General features: G+C 49.5%; 1 long non-coding RNA gene across 1 annotated transcript in view; it reads left to right on the forward strand.

Moving 5' to 3' along the window:
* LOC132567585 (uncharacterized) overlaps nt 1-7,753 on the forward strand; it is a 38,753-nt gene extending 31,000 nt beyond the window's left edge. Inside the window, exon 3 of the long non-coding RNA XR_009555099.1 lies at nt 7,722-7,753. This is a non-coding gene — a long non-coding RNA (uncharacterized LOC132567585). The remainder of the gene's footprint in view (nt 1-7,721) is intronic.
* The last annotated feature ends 331 nt before the right edge of the window (nt 7,754-8,084 follow it).

Consider the following 8,084-nt stretch of genomic DNA (forward strand, 5'->3'; position numbering starts at 1 on the left):
GGAGACTGGATGGCGACCCTGGACCTCAAGGATGCCTACTTTCATGTCAGCATTCATCCTACGTTCAGGCGTTTCCTAAGGTTTGCAGTGGGTGCTCGGCACTTCCAGTTCAGGGCTCTACCGTTCGGACTGTCTACCGCTCCTCGGGTGTTCACGAAGCTGATGAGTGTGGTGGCTGCCCATCTTCGTCTTCAGGGAGTCGTTGTTTTCCCATACATCGACGACTGGCTTCTCGTGGCGAAGTCAAGGGACAGTCTGACAGCACACATTGCCATCACTCTGCGTCTTCTCGACACCCTGGGGTTGCAGGTCAACCTGGAGAAATCTCATCTTACTCCCTCGAGGACGGTCCAATTCATAGGGGCTCTGCTGGACACAGAACAACACCGAGCGTTTCTTCCTTCGCAGAGAGCGAAGGATGTCATCGATCTGGTACAGCTTCTTCAAAGGCGGCAGTGGGGCACGGCCCAACAACTTCAGCGGATGCTGGGGTTGATGGCTGCGACGACAAGCGTGCTGCGTTTTGCAAGACTGCGCATGAGAGGTCTTCAGCTGTGGTTCTTGCGCCACTTCCGCCCTCTCAAAGACTCTCCTCGAAAGAAGTTCACCATCCCACCTGGGACTCTCCGATCTCTGCTGTGGTGGGGATCAGAGAGCAACATCTGTCAAGGGGCTCCATTCCATCTCCCAACCCCAACCGTGACTATTGCTACCGATGCGTCCCTATGGGGGTGGGGAGCGCACCTGGAAGACTTATGTGTGGGGGGCCGATGGTCACCAGAACTCAGTCGGTGCCATATAAACTATCTAGAGCTGCTGGCGGTTCATTTTGCTCTTCGTTCCTTCTGTCCACTATTGGCAGGGAAGACTGTGGCATTGCTTACGGACAACACCACTGCCCTATGCTATATAAACAGACAGGGGGGGACAGTGTCTCGCAGGCTATGCTCGCTGGCGATAGATCTATGGACGGAGTGCCTCCAGTGGGACATTTTTGTGAAGGCGACACACCTGCCGGGGGTCCTCAACATACAGGCGGACTCTCTCAGCAGGGGTGGAGCCTCTCCACACGAATGGGAACTGCAATGGCGGTTCCTGGAGCCGGTGTTCCAGCTTTGGGGGTACCCACAGCTAGATGTTTTCGCCACGACAGAGAACAAGAAGTGCCCCTTGTTCTGTGCCAGGGGAGGTGCGGATCCAGCCTCGTTGGGAGACGGACTCCTCCTCCAATGGGGGGGCTGGTTCCTTTACATGTTCCCACCCTTGCCTCTGTTGACAAGGGTAGTCCACAAGCTAGTGCAGGAGAAGCCACGTTGTATCCTGGTCACTCCTTGGTGGCCCCGTCAGGGCTGGTTCCCGATCCTGCTCCAGCAGTCGAAGGGAATCTTTTACCAGTTCCCGGCAGAACCGGACCTGTTGTCGGCCCAGGGCGGTCACGTACTCCATCACAACATGCCACACCTGAAGCTGACGGCGTGGCTCATCGACCACTGAGTTTTTCCACCAGGGTCCAGCAGGTCCTCCAAAGCAGTAGGAAGCCTTCCACCCGGGCCTCCTATGAGAGGAAGTGGAGGAAGTTTAGTGACTTTGTGGCTGACTCCCCTATGCCGCCGGCCTCTGTTGAGCTCTCGGCTATTTTTGAGTTTCTTTTGGCTTTGGTGGATGAGGGGCTGGTCTTCTCCTCCATTAAGGTTTATTTGGCAGCTATCTCTGCTTTCCATGACTCGGTAGAGGGTTACTCTGTTTTTGCTCACCCTCACTCCAAAAGGTTTATGAAGGGTCTGTTTCGTCTTCACCCCCCTTCTAGATCCCCTCCACAGTTGTGGGACTTGACTCTGGTACTGGTCAAGTTGACTCGTCGTCCTTTTGAGCCTATGGCAACGTGTTCCCTGCAACTTTTGTCGTGGAAGACTGCATTTTTAGTTGCCATCACTTCAGCACGTCGTGCGGGGGAGCTCACGGCGATGCGCTGTGACTACCCCTATCTTGCCTTCAGAGAGTCTGGGGTCTCTTTAGCTCCAGATATTACCTTTCTCCCGAAGGTGGTCTCTCAATTCCACCTCAACCTAGAAGTTTGGTTACCCACGTTTTACCCTAGTCCTTCCTCGGATGAGGAACGCAGGCTGCATGCGTTAGACGTTAAGCGTGCCCTCCTGTTTTATTTAAACCGTTCACGGGGTTTTCGTAAAGACAACCAGCTTTTTGTCTCCTACTCTGCCCCTAAGTTAGGGTCCAAAATTTCGTCTCAAAGACTTTCCAAGTGGCTTACTGAGACAATTAAACTTTGTTATTTGTTGGCGAAGAAGCCTTTACCTGGACCTGTTCGTGGACACTCCACAAGGGTGATGGCCACGTCGGTGGCATTCCTGAAGGGTGTGTCCCTTTCCGATGTCTGCAAGGCGGCTACCTGGTCTTCTCCGCATGCCTTCATGAAGCACTACGCGCTGGACGTGCATGCTCAGCAGAGGACTCGGTTGGGAGCTGCAAGCTGTTTCTTCCGGTTGACCGTCTTCCCGCCTCCAGGTATGCTTTGCTTGCTAATCTCCCATGAGTGTGAGGCACAGAGACCACGAAGAAGATAGACAGGTTGCTTACCTGTAACTGTAGATCTTCGAGTGGTCATCTGTGCATTCACACTACCCGCCCTCCTTCCCCACTGCTGATGGTCTCCCTCCAGTAAGGGGCTTCCAGCGGTCAGGAAGGAACTGGCGGGATCCTCGCGCTGGCGCCGGTGGGCATGCGCAGTGGGTCGCGTGCGCATGCTCAGTGGCGCCGAGCGCGAAAAAATCCCGGGCTTTTCAGTTACCGATTCGGGGATCGGCGCAGGCGCACTATCCCATGAGTGTGAATGCACAGATGACCACTCGAAGATCTACAGTTACAGGTAAGCAACCTGTCTTCCTGGGCAAATGTGTCAGGGATTTCCCCCCAGACCTCTCAAGTGCAATGAGGAAATCTTGAAGCTGCTGATTGATTTCTTCCCATGCTTGAAACTTTGTTTTACCCACAGTATTTTCCAGGTGAAATAGAGCAGGTTGGTTTTTCATTCTGTAGTAGTGGTTGCCATGGCAAGGAAACTGTTCAATTAGACATGAGGTCAGCAAATGTCAGACACATATATTTGAAATTACCGTAAACCATATCCAGTGCTAAAGAGATACAATGTTTATGTCAGAGACCCAGTTTTCAGTGGAAGGTGAAGCTGTTTCAGCTGTGATATGTTCTGCACTATGGGCTTTCTACATGTCAGTGATGGTTTAGATATGAGCTGATGTGCTACATGTACCATCAGCATTGGGTGTATTCTCAAAAATGCCAGAGACCAGGGCTTGCAAAGAACTACCTGCTCTCAAATGAACCTGAGATTCATGGAGATCATTTTCCAAGGTCAGAAGCCTGCTTTAAGAGACCAAGAGGGGGCTTTTTCAGTGTTGGGGCTGATTTGTGGAATAGATTTCCTAGGGATCATGAAACTGATACTCTCTTTTTGAAGCTGGGGTAAAACAGATTTATTTGCCCAAGCATTTATTAGTAGGTACAGGCATGAACCAGGAAAATGCAGTTCAGTTTTTGGTGTGTATAGTCCACAAACCACAGATCTTCACAAACTTCTTGGTGCTAGAGGAACTGGTTCAGTTTGTGAGGTTTGTGATGCAGTAGAATACCCTTCCCAGCATGCTAGAGACACCAAACCTGCAAGGGATCTCCAGCTGACTCTCCTTTATCTGCCCACCTGGCTTGGTGAAGATTGGATTTACAGGGTCCAAGTTATGCCCCCAACCCCAAAGAAGTGCCCCCAGGAAAGTGCTTTCTGGGCAAATGAGGCAGTTTCAGGAATGTATAGAACAGATCCTATGCAAGCTCACAGTGTGGATCTCTGGGCGACTCTCCTTTATCTGCCATCCAAGTTTGGTGAGGATTAGATTTATGAGTTCCAAGTTAAAGGACCCCAAAGAAGGTGCCTCCATTGCTTCCAGTGGAGGAGGAAAAAAAGAAAAGAAAGGTAATAGAAACCCAGCAGAACAGAATCAAAGTCCATGAGAATCTCTGCAGTAGAAGGAGATGGAGGGCATTTTTGCAAGCTCAGCAGAATTAGTACAATGTGCCCAGGAGAACCTGTGGCACTGCAAACCCAACAGGATTAAGGTCCAGTCAGGAAAGTGCTTTTGGGGAAAATGTCAGGCACAGGCTCAAATGTGTATAGAATAGACTCTCTGCAAGCTACACACACCAGGGAACCTTACTCTGCCACCTACTCCTCTACAATCTCTCCAAGTTGGGGGCAGATTACATTTCTGGAATCCCAGTTATGGACCCCCAAAAAAGGTCTCCCTTGCACTTTTCTGGAAAAGACAGCTACAGTTACAGGAGTCTATGGAACAGCTCAGGAAAAAAACCAGTGATACCAAACTCACAGGGTGTTTTCGCACTCACCTTCAGCCGGCGCCGCGACCCTCTTGACGACGGAGGATCTGTGCTGATTTCCCACACGAAGCGCTGGAGCAACCAGAAGAGCCGCCAATTTCCGGCGCGAAGCCCGCTCAAACGTAAATCGCCAAGAAGCAGGAAAACGCTTGAGCGGGCTTCGCGCCGGAAATTGGCGGCTCTTCTGGTTGCTCCAGCGCTTCGTGTGGGAAATCAGCACAGATCCTCCGTCGTCAAGAGGGTCGCGGCGCCGGCTGAAGGTGAGTGCGAAAACACCCACAGGGAAATCCCACCCTGGGTAGACTTTACCCAGCCAGACACTGAAAGCAAGGCAAACATCCCCCCTATGCTTGCAGCCCTCCCAATCTCTGAAGGACAGAAAAGCAGAAAATCCCCAGAGTTTCAACAGGGGCTCCCCAAAGTTACCCCACAACAATTTGATGGGCACTGCAGCTCCACCAGGCCAGTGGAAATCAGAGTTTTTCACTTAAAGTGATCATGAGGTAAGTGTTGTGTTATGAAGTAGATGTTGTTTCCTGAGGTAGGTTTTGGGTGAGGGAGCCCATCCCTACCCGGCAGAAGTAGCCATTTGTCCACCCTGACCAGGTTCAGAAGGGAGCAGTGGGGGCTGAGAATGTCTTCCAGGTAGGAGAACACCTGCTTCATCCGGATATGGGTAGGAGGGCAGGAGAGGACACTCATGGCCATGCAAGAAAGGTCAGGCTGGAGAGCAGCTTTACATGACCAGAATTCCAGGGGATAGGTGGAGGAAGACTCAGGACTTGGTGAGGTACTCTCTCACCATCACCTCTGCTGAATCCTCCACTATAGCATGCATGGCATTTCCTCTGCTGTGACCTTCCTGTTCATCACGGACAACCTGTAGTGAGGCTTTTCCTTGGCTGGGCTCTTTGAGGCAGAGGTGCTAGGCTGCAGTTCCTCTTCCCTCTCGCATCCTTGTCCACCTGCCATTCCCTCTGGCCATGTTTGCTGGCCTGTAGCCTCCACACTTCTTTGCAGAGCTCACCCTTCCATTCCATGAGCTGGGGATCTCACATACAGGTCAGCCTGTATTCCCTTTCCTTGCAGAGAGGATGCAACCTGGTGGTGATTTCAACCCACAACCTCTCTTCAAGGCCCTAATCCATGGGAGAACAGGCATCCCCTTTGGGCCTGGCTGCTGTGTGGGGGCCAGTGCCCAGTCCAGCCCAGCCCTCAAATCAGGGGGATGACTTGCCCCAGGCTGGCCATATGGGTGCAGAGCACAGTGGTGGTGTCTTGGCAGAGTTTGGGAATATGCACCATTTGGGAGAGGGTCAGTCAGTCATTGGAACTGATGCTGAGCTCCTCTTACCTATGTAGGATGGTCATGGAGGAGATGATATCCCACATTACGCTCTTCTGCTCCACCAAATGTGCAATCATGGGGTTTGGGGAGGGGCCTCAGCATGGTACAATGCCGTAGAGTCCTCCCCTCAAAGCAGCCATTTTCTCCAGGGGAGCTGATCTCTGCCGGCTGTAAATGATCAGTTGTAAAAGTGGGAGATCGCCAGGCCCCACCTGGAAGCTTGGCAACACATTGTAATAAATACCACAAATAAATCAAAAACGCTGATCAGACCCTTTCATATAATCCGATATATTACTCCAGCCTCTTACAAGTTAGTCCATAAGCATATGTAATGTAGTTAGAATGGATAATCACCCAAAGGGTGATTAACACATGGAATTCACTGCCATAGGAAGTGGTGGTGGCTACAAGCATAGCCAGTTTCAAGAGGGAGTTGGATAAACATATGAAGCAGAGGTCCATCAGTGGCTATTAGCCACAGCGTATTGATGGAGTTCTCTATCTGGGGCAGTGATGCTCTGTATTCTTGGTGCTGGGGGGGGGGGGGGGCTGATCCAACATGGCTTCTCTTATGTTGTTATGTAATATGTAATATTATAATGAAATAATTGAAAACTCAGTCTCAACCACATCAGAATGGGTCATGTAAAACTCCAAATGAAAAGTCTCAGTCTCTGATAATGAGGATTTGATCACTCAATGTCCAGACAAGAAAATCTTCAAAGTCTTGTGTAGAAGTGTGACATGTATCCTAGGTTACTAATATGCATGTTTCAATCCAAGATATAACTTCTTCTTGTCAATATGCTGTGACTGGTGTGTTTGAAACATTTGAGCAGTGGTTCCAATTAGAAAATAAGGTGACCGGAAAAAGATTGAAACATGCAAATTAGTAACCTAGGATTTTCCAGTTGGAATTTTATGTGACCTGTTCTGGTGTGGTTGAGACTGAGTTTTTGATGATTTCATTATAACATTACGTATGCTTATGGACTAACTTGTTTAAGAGTTTGGAGTAATATATTGGATTATATGAAAGAATCTGATTAGCATTTTTGATTTATTCACAGTGTTTATTGCAGTGTGTTGGCAAACCTATACATCATGCTGTTTCCTGTTGTTATACACCCACCTGGAGGTTGGCAACCCTGCTCTCTCTGCTGCATTCTCAGAAAGTGAAGTTGATAAGAGTTCTCACCTGCAGTTACCCAGTTCTTAGTGGAAGAGGCACTGACTATTCCTCTCCCCTCCTGGACTGCCTGCAGAAGTGAGCTTCAGAAATTTACATTTTGCACTCTTGCTGCGCAGCATTACACAAGCAAGGAGTTTTTGTAATGTGCCTGAGGTGAGTACCCTTTAAATTAGACCTTTGTGACAAGAGTGGCAGGTTCAGGGAGCTGAAGAGGCAAACAAAAGCATGTCCTTTAAGGCACACTTTGCAACGCTAGCTCTGTAATGAGCCCCAGAGCTCCTACCTGCATTTGCTTGTAGCTTAGGGATAGAGGGAGCAGCTGCCTCTTTCAATATACTAAGTGCACATCTCTCCATCTTCCTAAATTTATTCCTCTCATATACATACTTGTCAGCTGTTCAAAGCAAGAGAGCAAAAATAATCCCTTGGCTTGTGATAGGCGCTTGTGACTCTGCCTGTGTTCTAACTAATGAACTGTTCTCTCGCACAGCTCAGCAGCACTGCTGCTGCATGAGGCAGAGTCAGGTTATGGGGGCTGGGAAGGATGCTGCTTTAGCTGGGTCAGAAAGACAGTGAAAGACTGAAGGAATCACCAAGAGAGAACTGGGGCAGGGGGCAGTTTGCAGATGGAAAGTTTTTAGAATAGATATGTCTAAATGTCAGTTTTAGGGAGTAGAGAGGAAGAAGAAACAAGCAAATCCAGCCTGCTTGTATTATTCTTATTATTATTATTTTAAGGTCACACTCCAGAAGATGCAGAAATGGAGGATTAACACAGGTTCAGTTATAAAAGGAATGGAAACTGCATCTCTGGAGCTGTAAGTACTTCTTTAGGCTATGGAATAGAGGCACATGGCTTGCTAAGGTCTCTGTTTCCAGCTGCTGACTGGGATCCACCAAAGCTTTGTGGAGGACAAAAGTATTTACATCCACAGAGTGCAACTTTCATGCCCCCCCCCCCACTTCCAATGCTGGAGCTCTAAGTAGGGCTCATGGAGGAAGAAACAGTATGGGGGGAGGATTGGGGGCTGCTGTGGGAGGAGGTGGGAATTGTGCTCTACAGGCTAAAAATCTTTCCTTAAACGGAAATGCTCCATTGGATCTATTTCTGATTTG

This window comes from Heteronotia binoei, chromosome 2 (assembly GCF_032191835.1).
Source record: "Heteronotia binoei isolate CCM8104 ecotype False Entrance Well chromosome 2, APGP_CSIRO_Hbin_v1, whole genome shotgun sequence".
In the NCBI taxonomy this organism is placed as follows: domain Eukaryota; kingdom Metazoa; phylum Chordata; class Lepidosauria; order Squamata; family Gekkonidae; genus Heteronotia; species Heteronotia binoei.